General features: G+C 42.1%; 1 long non-coding RNA gene across 1 annotated transcript; it reads right to left on the bottom strand.

Moving 5' to 3' along the window:
* Positions 1 to 1,165: 1,165 nt before the first annotated feature.
* On the bottom strand, positions 1,166 to 5,837 carry LOC141577423 (uncharacterized). The gene is made up of 2 exons (XR_012506287.1): positions 4,048 to 5,837; positions 1,166 to 3,218 (listed from the first exon to the last, which is right to left on the bottom strand). It is a non-coding gene; the product is annotated as an uncharacterized LOC141577423 (long non-coding RNA).
* Between the last annotated feature and the right edge of the window lie 9,431 nt (positions 5,838 to 15,268).

The raw sequence follows: 15,268 nt of genomic DNA, 5'->3' as shown, positions 1-15,268 counted from the left end.
CATGCCTACTTGAGCACATAGGGTAAAATGACATGTCTTCTTGGATTTGCTGTCAAATACTTCAACAAAGGACAAATAAAAGAACAAAGGTCTGAATAAAGGAAATATGGAAAAGTTTGTGAATTCCTTAATCTGGGTGATTGGCTTATTGTACTATACTTACTCATGTATACTTAAGTTAGTTTATAATTTTACTGTCATTAGCTGAATAGCAAGTATTAATGCGTATTAATTGAAATCCTTAGAACTGAACAAACTTACCCCACACAAAATCCTTAATATCCTAGTAGTTTGTCTTTCAGAAATCTTTTCCCACAAAGACAGGAAAAAAGGGAAAGGCAGATCCGTGCAGTATTTCCACGTTGTCAAAAGACCAAAGGCCGATACAAAAGAAGAGATTGTAAAAAAGATAAAGAGGCTGAAATCAATGTCCGGAAAACCTAGCTAACAATCCTAAATGGCCCAACTTAACTAACCTCAGCACTGCTGCATCAAGAATGGGGCAAATAGCACCTAGTGGATTTTTTTTTAATAAATAAATAATAATCCAGTTCCTACCACAGGCAATTATGATAAGACTGAGTATAATTTCTAACACCAACTAGTGTACAAATCATAATTTCTACTTGATTCAAACTGCTTCTTCTATAAAATTTGAATCTTTTTATTCTTAACACAGATTTGTGGCCTATGACCTAGTGATAAAATTTTCAACTGGCTTGTATTAAAAAAGGTTCACCATAGTGAGAGTTTATTACATCAAGTATTCCTTTTTGGGAAACCCATGTGCCTTGTCATTCTCTTTCATAAGATTTCCTGTGGAAAATTCAATCCTTCATTCAGGAAAAGGCTGAGCAATATATCTCATGGGAAAACCTTCATAAACTGCAACACAAGAAAATGAAAATGACAGTGAGCAGCCCGTGAAGCCGGCAGACACACAGCGCACGGCTGTGTTCCCGCCTCGAATTTCTTTAACCAGCAGGGAAAATGTGCATTTCAAGAAATAGACATAAACAATTTTCAGGACCTGAGCACACAATTTCCCTTTCAGGGTTTAGTGGGCTTCCATTTAATTCTATGAGAAATGTTTAAAACAACAGAACAACAGCTGAGATAGGGTTTAAAGTAACTTTTATGTCTTAGTGAAAATAAAGCCAACTGATAGTTATCATTTTTACTTTATTTGATCTCACTCTCTTACTTTACCTCCCCAACTTCCTCCAGAAAATGATTGTGAACATCCCCTCCTGTGTCAGAAGGCTAAGTAGAAAGTACCAATCAAATGGAGGTGGGCTTTGTTGTTTTATTTTTCAAAACAAACAAGTTTAATTCATGTGATTTAATAATTTACATCAGAAACAAAGTCTACTCAATAAATGGTAGCCAACACATGTCATCATAGCTGCTCATCAGGTTTGGCCCCACGTTACACACTTTTACATGGACATGTGCCATGTGCTGTCATGGGAAATGGTGAGTGGGGACAGGGCCTCTGCTCTCACAGGGCACACAGCCTGGTGGGGAGGTGGTGTTCAATCATTGCCCTTTTTTTTAATATAATTACAAATTATGGGAAATGCTATTTAAAAAGAACAAAATGAGTCAATGAAAGTGAAAAATACAAGGACAGTATTTAGGCTGAGGGAAGACAGGGAACCTCTTTGAAGAGCTGACACTCCACTGAGACCCAAAGGACAACTCCGGTGCTGCAGGTGAAGGGCAGGGACACATTGATAAAGGGCTGATATCCAGAATATACCAAAATCTCTTTAAACTCAACAAGAAGGATGAACAACCTGATTAAAAAATGAGCAAAATTCCTGACACAGATCTCATCAAAGAAAAAATCTAGATGCCAAAGAAGTCTATGGAAAGATGCTCCACAGCATCTGTCATCAAGGGGATGCAGACTGAAACAGCGAGGTACCACTGCACACCTGTCAGAACTGCCAAAACTCTGAACACTGACAGCACCAAATGCTGGTGAGGATGTGGAGCATAAGGAATTCTCATGCATTGCTGGTGGGAATGTAAAATGGCCCAGATACTTTGGAAGACGTTCTGGCAATTTTTTACAAAACTAAACGTACTCCTAACACATGATCCGGCAACTGTGCTCCTTGGTGTTTACTCGACGAAATGGAAACTTATGTCCACACACAAAACTGCATACAGATGTTAATAGCAGCTTTATTCATAATCACCAGAACTCAGAAGCAACTAAGCTGTTCTTCAGTAGGTGAATGGATTAACTGTGGTCCAGCCAGAAAATGGACTATTATTTGGTGCTAAAATGAAATGAGTTATCAAGGCATGGAAAGACATGGAGGAACCTTAAATGCATATTACTAAGTGAAAGAAGCCAATCTGGGAAGGTTCCGCAACTGTCTGATTCCAACTGTATGGTGTTCTGGGAAAGGGAAAACCACAGAGACTAAAAGATCAGTGGCTGTCAGAGGCTAGAGGGGAAGGAGCAATGAATGAGGTGCAGCACAGAGCATTTTAAGGTCACTAAGACAGACTACTATGTATGATGCTGTGACGGTGGATACATGTCATTGCACATATGTCCAAACCCACAGAGTGCACACCACCAAGTGTAAATCCTAGTGTTAATTCTGGGCTCTGGGTGATGATGACGTGTCAGTGCAGGTTCACCCATTGTCGCAAATGCATGCTCTGGTGCAGGCGTCAATAGTGAGGAGGCTGTGGGGACAAACTGCAGTTCATACACTGAATCCAGCCCCAGACACCGCTGTTAATAAAGCTCTGTGGGTGTGTGGAATGTCCGGATGCTCTGGCGTCTGAACAGCAGAGCTGAGCAGCTGCACCAGAGATCAGGAGGTTTGCAGACCCTGAAATATTTACTCCCAAGCTCTTGACAGAAAAAGTCTGCTGAGCCCTATTCTAAACGAATCAGAATTCACCCTGATGAGACAGGACAGCAGGGCCCAAACCAGGCATGGTTAATGGGACTGAAGCAATGTTTTAGTTCCAACACCTTTGCTGAAGTCCTGCAGATCCCGCGACAGACTGTAGCCAGGAAGCGTCTGCAGAAGGAGTCGGGCGAAGACCTTCCCGCCAGGCTCCGGGATGCCGGGGGCCGCGCGCTGCACGGGGGCCACCCGCTTGAAGAAGGCGGACTTGCGGTGGAAGCCGATCAACTCATAGAGCTCGGAGAGGATGCTGCACTGCTGAATTCTCTCCTAGGAATGCTGAAGCACAGGGAGAAAAGCAACAAGCATCTGAACGAAACATGTAATGGAAAAAAGACCCGTAAAAAATTTTCCCTTAAAACAGAGACCGAACGACACAGGAAGGAAGAGGAAGGCTGACTTCATGCACTGATGGGACCGGATGCAGAAATGCAGGGAAGCAGCGCTGTGCGGATGCTCCAGACCCCCTCTGGGCCCCACCTTTCCGCGTTCCGCCTCTCCTTTTACTAGAAAGTTCCGTATTCCCTGAAACAGAGGAATCTGCTACCTAAACATGGGACACAGAGAAGGGAAAGAGGAAAAGGACGGGAAAGTAAAGGAACAACAGTTCATCTACACCCTAGGGTTTGGGCGGGACTTTCACCAAACACACAACCTCTCAAAACACAGAGCACACAGTGAGAGGCTGACAGAGTGACTGCGACTTCTGCTCCTTAAACACAAGCAACCTGCCAGCACACGCTGTGCCCGTTACTGAATCATTACAATCATTTCAGAAACTATTACTACCCCAGCTCACAGGCAAGGAAATCTGAATCTCGGGGAGGATTTATTATCATCCTGGACAAATTCCCATGGCCCAGAAGTGTCAGAGCCTCCGGCAGACCCTGGACTAAAATGCTCCTCATCACCACGGGCCCTGAGCCTCAGGCTGAGGCCACGTTAGGTCTGCACCGGCCCAGAGCACGAGTCTGTGGGACAGGGAGTGGTCCCATTTGAAGTGCCAGGCCAAGGCCCTCAGGAACATATGTAATGAAACCAAATACCCAAACTCATTTCCAAGCACTTCCCTGTCCGGTAGGACTGCTCAGCACATCTGGCTTATCACCTGTGCACAGGCTGTGCAAGGGGCCCAGACAGTGACGTGACGTCCCCATGGAAGTGGCTCAGAGACCGCTTCATCACAGGACAGACTCTCCCGGCTTCCAACGTTAACTCTCCATTCCATTTCCAACTGGAAAGTAAGTTTAGACTTGTTTTCCTCTCCAGAAACAAAGACAGTGGTAACATCAGCGGGAAACTCAAGACTGAGGAAGAGTCTCCTGGACATTTGGAAGGATAGGCTGGGGAGGGAACAGAGATAGGGATCAGAAAGACCCGTGTTCCAGTCCAAACTCTGCACATCACTCGCTTTGACAGTTTCCTTATTAATACAGGTGATAAAATCTAATTATGATTGTTTTGAAAACTAAAAGAAATAACGTATGCCACTAGCATAGGTGTAAAATCCTCCATGAGTGTTCCAGAAATGGACGTGACCATGGTTAGATACTGTCTGCCAAGTCTTGTGTGCTAAGCTCACATCAGCCAGCCAGAGATGTGCCAGAGAATGCCTCAACAGCCAGCAGCCTTCTCCAACTTGGAAACTCACAGTGTCTGAAGAACAGGCAGTGGTGGATGTTTTGGGACACTGTGGAGGTAGCACTCCAGTGATGACTTTAAAAAGCTGGGGAGAATTTAGGGGACCATACAGTTCAAATACAGTAAACTCATTCCATGTCTACAAATATTCATCTGTAGCCATGGTTATTCAGAGAGGAAATACATATTCAAACGTACATCATTTTCCCACATAAGTGCATCAAAACAATTTGGAAAGAATGTAACTTTCTTCTCTAGATCACACAGTGGGGATTACAAGGTTTGTATTGACAGCACTACGTGTAAATCATCTGCAAACGTAACTGGGTCCATTATCAGTCATCATCATTTGAAGGGAAGGATGGAAAAGAACAAAGCCTAGCTAATACGCTCCGGTAATTTGTTGGGTTACGATGTCACAGAGGAGACGGACAGCTCAACAAGGAACCACTCTGCCGTGATCACGGAGCCGGGGAACGGGATGGGCGGCAAGATGTATGGCGCAGCCGTAGCTGTGCCCGCCCTTCTAGGCAGGTACCCAGTCACTTTGACAAGGTGTCAAAAGTGTATGCCCACGTCCTCATCACCTGTCATGCATTAAAGAGAAATGGAAACCTATTAACGGCCAATAACCTCGGTGGGTACACCGTCCAAAGAGCAACGTCACAGTTTGACAACTGGCCATCCCGGTTCCCTGGGCTTCATTCTTGGAGAACCTTAAAAACCACTCCTCTGTCCTCAAGAACTGCTGCCTACTTGTCCTATCTTTGGCTCAGGGATACAGCACGTTCACGTTGACTTTAATGTCTGCACAGATTTGACTGTCTTTCTCCAGGTTCACTTGTCCATTCTGAAGAGGCCTGAGTTAAGTCCAAACTCCATAAGATCAATTCCCTCCAGTGACAACTCAACGAGCCTGCAATTACAAACCAACTGAACAGGACTGTCCTCAGCTAAAAATGTCACCCGCCCTTCACTGCTTTCTTAATCTCCTGTCCTGGCTAATTGCAACAGTCTAACACCACCCTCCACCAAGTTCCCCAACTATGTCAAATAGAAAGTAAGGTCCATAAAAGAGGTGACAACTCCATAGTCACATCTGAATTCCTAGCATATATTAATGTCAATAAATAGAACTATGATTATGGCTTCTTTCCTTTAAAACCTTTCTGGTTATTTAAATGAGACCATGGAAGGGAGGTGTTTGGGTCCAGTATCTTGATCCAGAAGACTCTGGAGACATTTTTCTAAATGGCTGCCCACTGATTCATTCAAAACACAACTTCTGTTTCCAGGAGGAGCTGTGATTTTCTGCCAGGAGTTTGTTGTCAGTCTCATGCCAGAACAGATTTAAACTAAATACTTACATTGGATATGTTATTTTTCCCCGCTTCCAAAAAAATTGACTTTCCTTACTTCCTTGCCTTGAGGAATGCTTTTTTACTTTTCTTTCTAATTCACCCTTTTATAAAGCAGGATTCTCAGGATGTGCTTGGCCTTACATAAGAACAGCCATCCAACTCCCAGTGTGAGAGGCCTGGGGCTCACCTACTGCCCTCCTGTCAAGGCAACTGAAACTCAGTTCAGGAGCCAACTGGCCCCCAGGGCTTCTAAGGCTCGTGTATCTCCCAGAATCCCTGCTTTCTGGTTGACTTGGCTTCTGAGGATTTCCCCTCACTTTCTTGACAATTAGCTGTGCAGCTTGAAAGATGAGGAAGGAAGGTCTTATTTCTTAATCAGCATTTTAAGGAACTTATGTAATGAAGGTTTTCAAGAGTTTCTAGAACCCTCCATTGCCGAGACAGAAAACACACTAGATATATTCTAAATCTAGCTATCATGTGCATTTTTTATTTGCTTTTGTTTTCTTAACTGCTAACAGACATTTTTGAATTAAAAAATAAAATAAGGCCCCAAATAGGATAGAACATTGAAGAGGAAACAAAATTAAAGGGCAAAGACAGAAAAATGATAAGTACTCTACAAAGTTAATAGAAAAAATACACTATGGATCAGATCAGCAGTTCTCAGTAACAGCTAATTGAAACCTGACCATGAGGTAAAATGTCTCTCCTGTCAGGAGACGGTCAACAGAAAACAGAATTAAATCAACAAACTAAAATTCTAAGTCTGGCGAAGTAGAGAAGTCTACCCGCTAAATGTGTTTTCTTCTGGAAAAGAGGGAGACTCACAAGATCTTTTCTGTGGAGCCTGAGCCCAGGTGAGGATGGTGAATTGAGCTCTGTAAGTACCCAATTAGCAAAGTGAGTGATGAATAAAGAGACGTGAGCTTTGATGACAGAGATGATACTACTATTCACTTGTCCTGTAAGTATGTCTTCACGTTCAATGATCAATACCTCGGCGTCCTCAGGGATTGAGATTATAGGAAAATGCACAGCCCGGGCCTAGACCTCCTCTGTGATTGTGGCACTGCACTTAGATGTTTCAAGGGCACCACCAACTCCACCCTCTGCCTCTCCCAGCTCAGTCCCATCACTCACAGATGTGACTGGACCCCTCCTTCAGGGCCCAATTTCCTCAGTCAATGAGTCACACCACCCACACCTCACCTACAAAGTTCTCACTGGCACTCCCTCAGCACTGACTGTGCGCTGGGGACCACGCTGCACATTGTGCACACGTTATCTCACTGGATCTCCACAGAAGTCCTGGGAAGTCGGTATATCACTGCTTCAAGTAATAAGATAAATTGTTTCACTTCCTTGAGTGCGTCATCCAAAGTGACACGGCTACTGAACCACAAACCTGGGACTGAAAACCATTTGAAAATTGAACACTGCTACACCTCATAGCCACCCTACTCTGACTTATCACATCACCTCCTGCCGAGCCTTCTAAATGTTTCTAAGCATTCTACAAGACAAAAGTGATCTACGAGAGCACCCCTCTCCCCTACTTAAATTCTGACAATGACGTTCCACTTCCCTTAGGAGAAAGCCCCACCGGGCCTGAGCACAGCCCAACGGCCCGGCATCCGCGTTCCCTGCCCGGCCGCGCCGCCTCACCCACCACGCAGTGCTACACGTGCCGTGTCCAGGACAGGGATGCTGACTCCGTACAACCCGGGGCTCGTCTTACTCAAACAATGATCAACCTCTTCAGTGCTGACTCTCAGAAAAATGTTTTCTCTGGATGAATCAGTATCTTTTTCCTTACAACTTCCCATCATTGATAATGAGCTCCCCCCAAAAGAGAGAAAACCTAATACTCAGACTCCTTATCTGTAAAGTGTGAATAACAAGGAAATATGAGAGGTTTTAAGCGGAATAATATTCATGTGAGGCTGAGGGACAATTCCCAACATACAGTAAGCACTCAATATGTGCTTACTTAATATTAATAAAATAGATACCATTCCAGCAACCTTAAATCAATGCTTTATGGCTTTGTCCAAAAGACTACCGACAAACTATTGGAGGAACCCCTTTGAGCAGATCCACCCAAGCGTACTGGGATAGGTAAGACTTGACTCCAGTTACAGCTGCAGCCAACCAGCACTACGGGGCGGGGGCAGTTTGCTCAAACTCTTACATGTTGTTTGAGCATTTAGTTGTAGTTATTGAATAAAGACAGGTATTATATAGTCAAAGCTCCTGAAACATAAATCTTCAAATTGATGCAAATTAGTTTCAAGTACAACACTCTCACTAGAAATTATTTGAAAATTATAGTCTTAGCTCCTCCACACATCGAAAGGGCATTTTCTTAATGTATCTGACTATATACACTGAAAGGATTGTTTAAAAGAAATTAAGATGAAGCCATAATGAATAAGCTTTCAGTATAATCTGCACAAAGCCCCACCCAAGGGTCTCACTTCTCACTTCCACATAAGTGTTCAGGTAGCTTAACCTGGGTCTTGGTTTCTTATGACACGGGGGTGGGAAGAATTGTGGATAGATTTATGTAGCAAATATAAATCTAGGGTATTTGCTGTGTAGGAATCCTAGAAATAAATAAATTGATATATAGTCCCACCCTTAGGAAGCTCAGCCTTTCCAACTACAACAGCATTAAAAATAAAATGAGAGATACATTTAAGAAAATTTTACAAGATTTGCACATTGAACATTTTGAAGTATCACCAAAAAAAAATTAAAACATCTACATATATGGAAGGCATCCCATGTTCATGGAATGGTAGACAATATTATTAAAAATGTTAAGACTCCCGAAAGTGATCTACAAATTTAATGGAATCCCTATCAAAATTCCAGCTGACTTCTTTGCAAAAATTGAAGAACTGATGCCAAAATTCATATGGAAGTGCAAGGGACCCAGGTCAGCCAAAACAATCTTGAAAAAGAAGAGCAAAGTTGGAGGACTCACTCAATGGTTACTACAAATCTATAGTACTCAAGTCATTATGGTACTGGCATAAGTTTGGATGCATAAATCTATGAGAAACAATAAAAAATCCAGGGGGGAAACTTACATTTACAGTCATTTTTCCAGAAATGTGCCAACAAAACTCCATTGAAAGAATAGTCTATTCAACAAATGGTGCAGAGACACCTGGGTATCTGAAGGCAAAAGAATGAATCTGGAATCTGGACCCCCGTATTTTATATAACAAATAAAATATTAATTCAAAATGGATCACAGACAGAAACGTAAAAACTAAATGTATAAATTTTCTAAAAGAAGACATAGTTTAAATCTTTGTGGTCCTAGGATAGGCTATGGCTTCCTAGATACAATACCAAGAGCACAAGTGAAAAACAAGAAAGATAAAATGGACTTCATCAAAATTAAAACCATTTGTTACAAAGGACATCATCAAGAAAGTGAAATGAAAGGGGAAGGGGGTAGCTCAAGTGATAGAGTGCGTGCTTAGCAAGAAAAATAAAATGAATAAATCTAATTACCTCCCCTAGAAAGAAATTGTTTTAATGTTTAAAAAAAGTAAAGTGAAACGACAATCTGCTGAATAGGAGAAAAATTTTGCAAAGCATATATCTAATAAGAGACTAGTATCCAGGATATAAAACAAATGCTTACAACTGACCAATACAAAGAAAATCGACCCAATTTTTAAATATGCCAAGTATTTAAATAGATAAACAATTGGCCAATAAGCATATGAAAAGATGCTCAGCATCACTTGCGAAATCAAAATCAAAATGATATCTGATTTTACACTCACTAGGATGGTTATAATCAAAACATGGACAATAACAAGTGTCGGTCAGGAGGCAGAGAAATGGGAACCCTCAATATGCAGCGGTTGGAAAGGAGCAATGGTGCAGCTTCTTTGGAAAAGCCTGGTGTTTCCTCAAAAGGTTAGAAATATATGGCTCAGCAATTCCACTCCTACATATAGAGTCATCCCTCAGTATCCTCGGGGGGTTTGTTTCAGGAACCCCCCACCCTGGATACCATAATCCAAGGATGTTCAAGTCCCTTTACAACCAGCCATCTGGATCCTTGAAGTGGAAACTACAGATATGGAGGGCCAACTCTACAGCCAACAGAATGAAAACATATTCTCACAAAAACTTGCACATCAATATTCATGGCAGTCTCATTCAGAGTAGCCAAAGGTTACAAACAATATCCATCCATCAATGAATGGATAAACAAAATTACCAAGAATAGGCCCACAAATTTTTGGTCATTGAATCTTTGACAAAGGAGGTGAGAACATACAATGGAGTAAAGACAGCCTCTTCAGCAAATGATGTAGGGAAAACTGGACAGCTGCATGTAAATGAATGAAGTTAGACTACTCCCTCACAGCATACACAAAAATGAATTCAAAATGGCTTAAAGACTTAAACATGTAGTCAAGACACTATAAACCTCTTAGAAGAAAACATAGGCAAAACATCTGACATCCATCTCAACAATGTTTTCCTAGAGCAGTCTACTCAAGCAATAGAAATACAAGCAAAAATATACAAGTGGGATTTAATTAAACTTGCAAGCTTTAGCAAAGAAAAGGAAACAATAAGCAAAACAAAAAGACAATCTATGGAATGGGAGAAAATAGTTGCAATAAATGAGACTGACAAGGGCTTAATTCCCAGAATATGTAAACAGCTTTTACACTTCATAAGAAAGAAAAACAAACAATTCAATCCAAAAATGGTCAGAAGTCCTAAAGAAACATTTCTCCAATGAAGACATACAATTGACCAATAGGCACATGAAAAAATGCTCAATATCATTATCAGAGAAATGCAAATCAAAACTGCAATCAAGTATCAACTCTCACCAGTCAGAATAGCCATCATTCAGAAGTTCACAGACAGTAAATGCTGGAGAGGCTGCGGGGAATTGGGAACCCTCCTACACTGTGGTGGGAATGAAGTTTGGTGGAGCCATTGTGGAAAACAGTATAGAGGTTCCTCAAAAGACTAAAAATTGACCTCTCATATGACCCAGCAATCCCACTCCTGGGCGTATATCCAGAAGGATCCGTAATTCAAAAAGACACCTACACCCCAACATTCAGAGCAGCACTATTTACAATAGCAAGACATGGAAACAACCTAAATGTCCACTGACAGATGACTGGATAAAGAGTTTGTAGTGTATTTGTACAATAGATTACTATTCACCCATAAAAAAAAAAATAAAATAATGCCATTTGCAGCAACATGAATGGACCTGGAGAATGTCATTCTAAGTGAAGTAAGCCCGAAAGAGAAAGAAAAATACCATATGAGATCGCTCACATGTGGAATCTAAAACAAACAAACAAACAAAAAAACAAAAAACAAAAAATAAAGCAAAGAAACAAAAAGATAAACTTATCTACAGAACAGAAACAGACACAGAGACATAGAAACCAAACTATGGTTACCAGAGAGGAGAGGGTGTGTGAAGGAATATATTGGGAGTTCAAGATTTGCAGATACAGAGTATGTATAGAATAAACAGCAAGTTTATACTGTATAGCACAGGAGAATATATTTATTATCTTATAGTAACTTATGTTTAAAAAGAATATGAAAATGAATACAGGTATGTTCTTCTTTAACTGAAGTGTTGTGCTGTGCAAAAGAAACTGACACATTATAAACTGACTAGACTTCAATGAAAATGTTTTTAAATAGACCAAAAACGAAAAAAAACAAAAAGGATATTATCAAACTAAAAGAATAAAGTACTGATTCAGGCTACAACATGGATTAACCTTCAAACTTTATGCTAAAATAAGCCAGACACAAAAGGCCAAATAGTGCCCTTTAAGGTGAACTGTATCTGAGTGTTTATTGTACTATTTCTGTAAATTTTCCGGAGGTTTGAAGTCTATCAATATCAAAAAAAAGTTTTATTCATTAAAATCATAAAACGCTTCCTCACAGGAGGGCTTTAATTATTAAATGCAAAAATGCATGTAAAGCTCTTGAAACAACACTTTGCACGTCCACACACAGTCACTGCTTTCACTGCCACTCAGACGTTGGTACCAGCGCTGATGAGAGCTACCTCCACTCGCTCTCCTGCATACAGGAGTGAGGGCCTGAGCTCTGACAGGCAGGGTGAGCGTGAACCTGGGTCAGACACAGCCACATTCCAGACTCTGCATTACCCAACTTTCTTATACAAACTGCAACATATAATGTAAACATGCTACAGGGATGTATCTTACAACGCAGGGAATACAGCCAATGTTTTACAGTAACTATAAATGGAGCATCTATTGTACACCTGAAATATATCATATTTTAAATCAGCTATATCTTTGTAAAAAATTAAAAAATAATTTAAAAATGTTATCACTTTAATATTCAATTCAGTTTTTAAGTAACTACTAAACAGCTTAGAATGTATAAAAGCATTTAAGTGTGCTGTTTGTTTACATATTTATTTACTTTTAGCCTCCTGCTAAAAGAGAAATTAAACAATTTTTTTAAACACAGCTTAACAACCATAACAACAAAAAGGCAAAACTGAGAGTGAAGAGAAAATGGAGATTCAATACTTAAATGAAACCAGTGGGAGGTAAAGTCATAAAAATGGATTCCATGAAGTCAGGGCAAGTGTTAAAGGCCGACTAGAAATTCAGGTGTAAGATTCTTGACAGATAAAGCAAAAAGAAAAAGATGATGGGGAGGGCGGTACAGCGTGTGCTTAGCGTGCACAGGGTCCTGGGTTCGAACACCAGGGCCTCCACTAACAGATAAATACACCTAATTACCTACCCCCACAAAGAGCCCCAAAGAAAAGAAAAAGAGAAATTTCTTTCCCAAAGAATCCTGATATTAAATTTGGATTAAATACTTAAAAAAAAAAAAAAGAAAAACAGAAAAGATGAGTGACACTGTGAAGGAAAAGCCCAGCTGGGCTAACAAGCTAAGTCACAAATCTAAGTGTGATAAGTGTCCGTTTACTGATCTAAGTTTTGCTGGGCTAACTCGTAAATCCGATGTCAACAATTGTCAGTAATGTGATCTGTTCCAAATTGATAAGCTTCAGTGTACTGATTCCTTGCTTTTTGTTGTTGGAGCCTTATTGGCTGATAGCCCCATACTTGTAATTAAACCTATAAAACCTCACGTGCAGGTCTTGGAGGTGCTCAGAGCTTCGGAACAGAAGCCCCTCTGAGCCCGCCGGGGTAATAAATCTCAGTACTCCAACCCTCTGTGTGGTGCTTGTTTCTTGGCTGGCCTGTTGTTTCCATAACAACACAAGCGACGATGCCCGTGAGATAGTTCTGCAGTGGCTGCTGGCAGGTCCCCATGTCTCACGTGGGAAAATCTGAAACATCCTTCTCACCACTCAGAGTCATCATAAGCCCACACCTCACCTCCCTCTGTTAAATGCAGGAGCACAGGCAGGGCCCGGCCTTTGTTCTCTCTGTGTCATCACAGTGAGATAGGATGGAAGGGGGCAGAGCACATTCATTCAAGGAAGGCCACAACAATTAACATCATAATGGTGAAGGATTCAACCCCCAATAGGCCTTGAGGCACAGGATGAAGAGATTTAACTTCTAGCAGATCTTGAGCTTCATTATGCACCCACTGTAATAGTAACATGGTGAATAACATGCCCCAGGCACCATGGCAGTCCCAAGGCTAGCCACAAAATGTCAAAGGGTGGGAAATGGTCAACTCTCTGGGAATACAAGCCCCTTGCCCTAAGGCTGATCCTTCTACTTATTAGCATATGAAACCACCAAGCCCAAGAAAAAAGAGCAACACAACACCACCTCGGGGTCACCACTCTCTCTCCCTCTTCAGAGAAGGCCCACACTATGTGGAGTGTGTACCTACTTTTAATCTGAGCATCAAACCCCCACAACTCGTGAAGTTTCTCTTGCCTTTCAATGTATCTCTCTGAATAAATATACCTTTACTCAACACTGGCTTGCTCTTGAATTCTTTACTGCATGAAGCCAAGGAACAAAATCTGGTGGGGCACATCCCAGGGGCTCATCCAAAGCCTGAGACACAGCCCTTCTCATGCGTCACGTTTTTTTTTCTTGTATCAACAGGACTGGGTTGTGAACGGAGCTCTGAGGCCCCAGCTAAGGGACAGAAGCAGCCCCCAGGGCTCGAATTGGCGGGCAGCCTCTTCCCCAGCAAGGGCCCTGGGGTCTGCCCAGTTCTCTGTGTTTCCCTGTTGTGCTGACTCCCCAGCCAGAGAGCGTTCTCCCTAGGCCTGTCCCCACAAAACCCTTCTCTCCAAAATACAAGCACATCATGTCACAGTCCTCTTGTTCAACCAGGAAATGTTCAACCCACTGTTTCCCTCCCCAGTAAAGTACCTAACTGTCCTCCCTCCCATCCCACCACTTCTTTCTTTGTGACAACTCTGCACTCCCCACCCACCATCCTGAACGCAGGTGCCTTGCTGGCTGGGACCGAGATGTTTCAGTCTCACACATCCTGCGCCCATTCACTTTCCCCTTGTTACCTTAAAAAAGCCTTTCCTGAGTCACCCACAAATCTGATACTGAACATCACAAAGTGCTGAGTTTGCAGTCACTGTGTGCATACCTCCCAGGTTTTGACTAGGTTTCCTTCACAAGATCTTCATTAAGGAGCTGCATCAAGAAGTTTAAAGAGTCTTTTCTTACATCTGAGCGGAGGAGCCTGCAAAAAATTTAAATGGCTTTGAAGAGAGGGTTAACCAGGGACAGAGGGTTAGCAGGTCCTATTCAACAGTGTCATGAGGCAAAATGTTCTTCAAAGGCTCAGAGTGGCTTCTGAACGTGGAGTCAGCAAGGAGGAGGTGACAGGCAGTGAGTAGGGTGGGTGACACTGGGTGCGCTTCCCCAGCTGGGGAAGAATTGGATTTTGTTCTAGTTTTCCAAACAATTTCTTACTACCTTTTTCACCTATTGTCACATACCATTTCCTACGAATTAAGAATATCAATGTCAGTCATTTGGGCCACTTGGGAGAAGCAACACGATGCCATTCACAGGGCTGGGACATGACAGCCACACCAGTCTAGGTTGATATACCAGTGGGGGTATTTCCAAGGTGATCACGGGCATGCAGCAAACTCCCCAGCTTCAATGACCTCATCTCAAAGGTGGGGCCAATAAAACTACCAAGAAAAGTGCGTGATGATTATTGCCGACAACTGTTTACTAGGTAATTGCCCGTGACAGCTGCAGCTTAATGGGGAATGAGTATGATAACAAGGCCCTGTCTACCTGGCCACACGCTCCCTGCCTTCCTGCCTTGGTGCAGCAGCAGAGT

Source organism: Camelus bactrianus, chromosome 4 (genome assembly GCF_048773025.1).
Source record: "Camelus bactrianus isolate YW-2024 breed Bactrian camel chromosome 4, ASM4877302v1, whole genome shotgun sequence".
Classification (NCBI taxonomy): Eukaryota; Metazoa; Chordata; class Mammalia; order Artiodactyla; family Camelidae; genus Camelus; species Camelus bactrianus.
The sequence above is the reverse complement of the archived record's forward strand: the minus strand, read 5'-3'. Positions and strand labels throughout refer to the sequence as shown.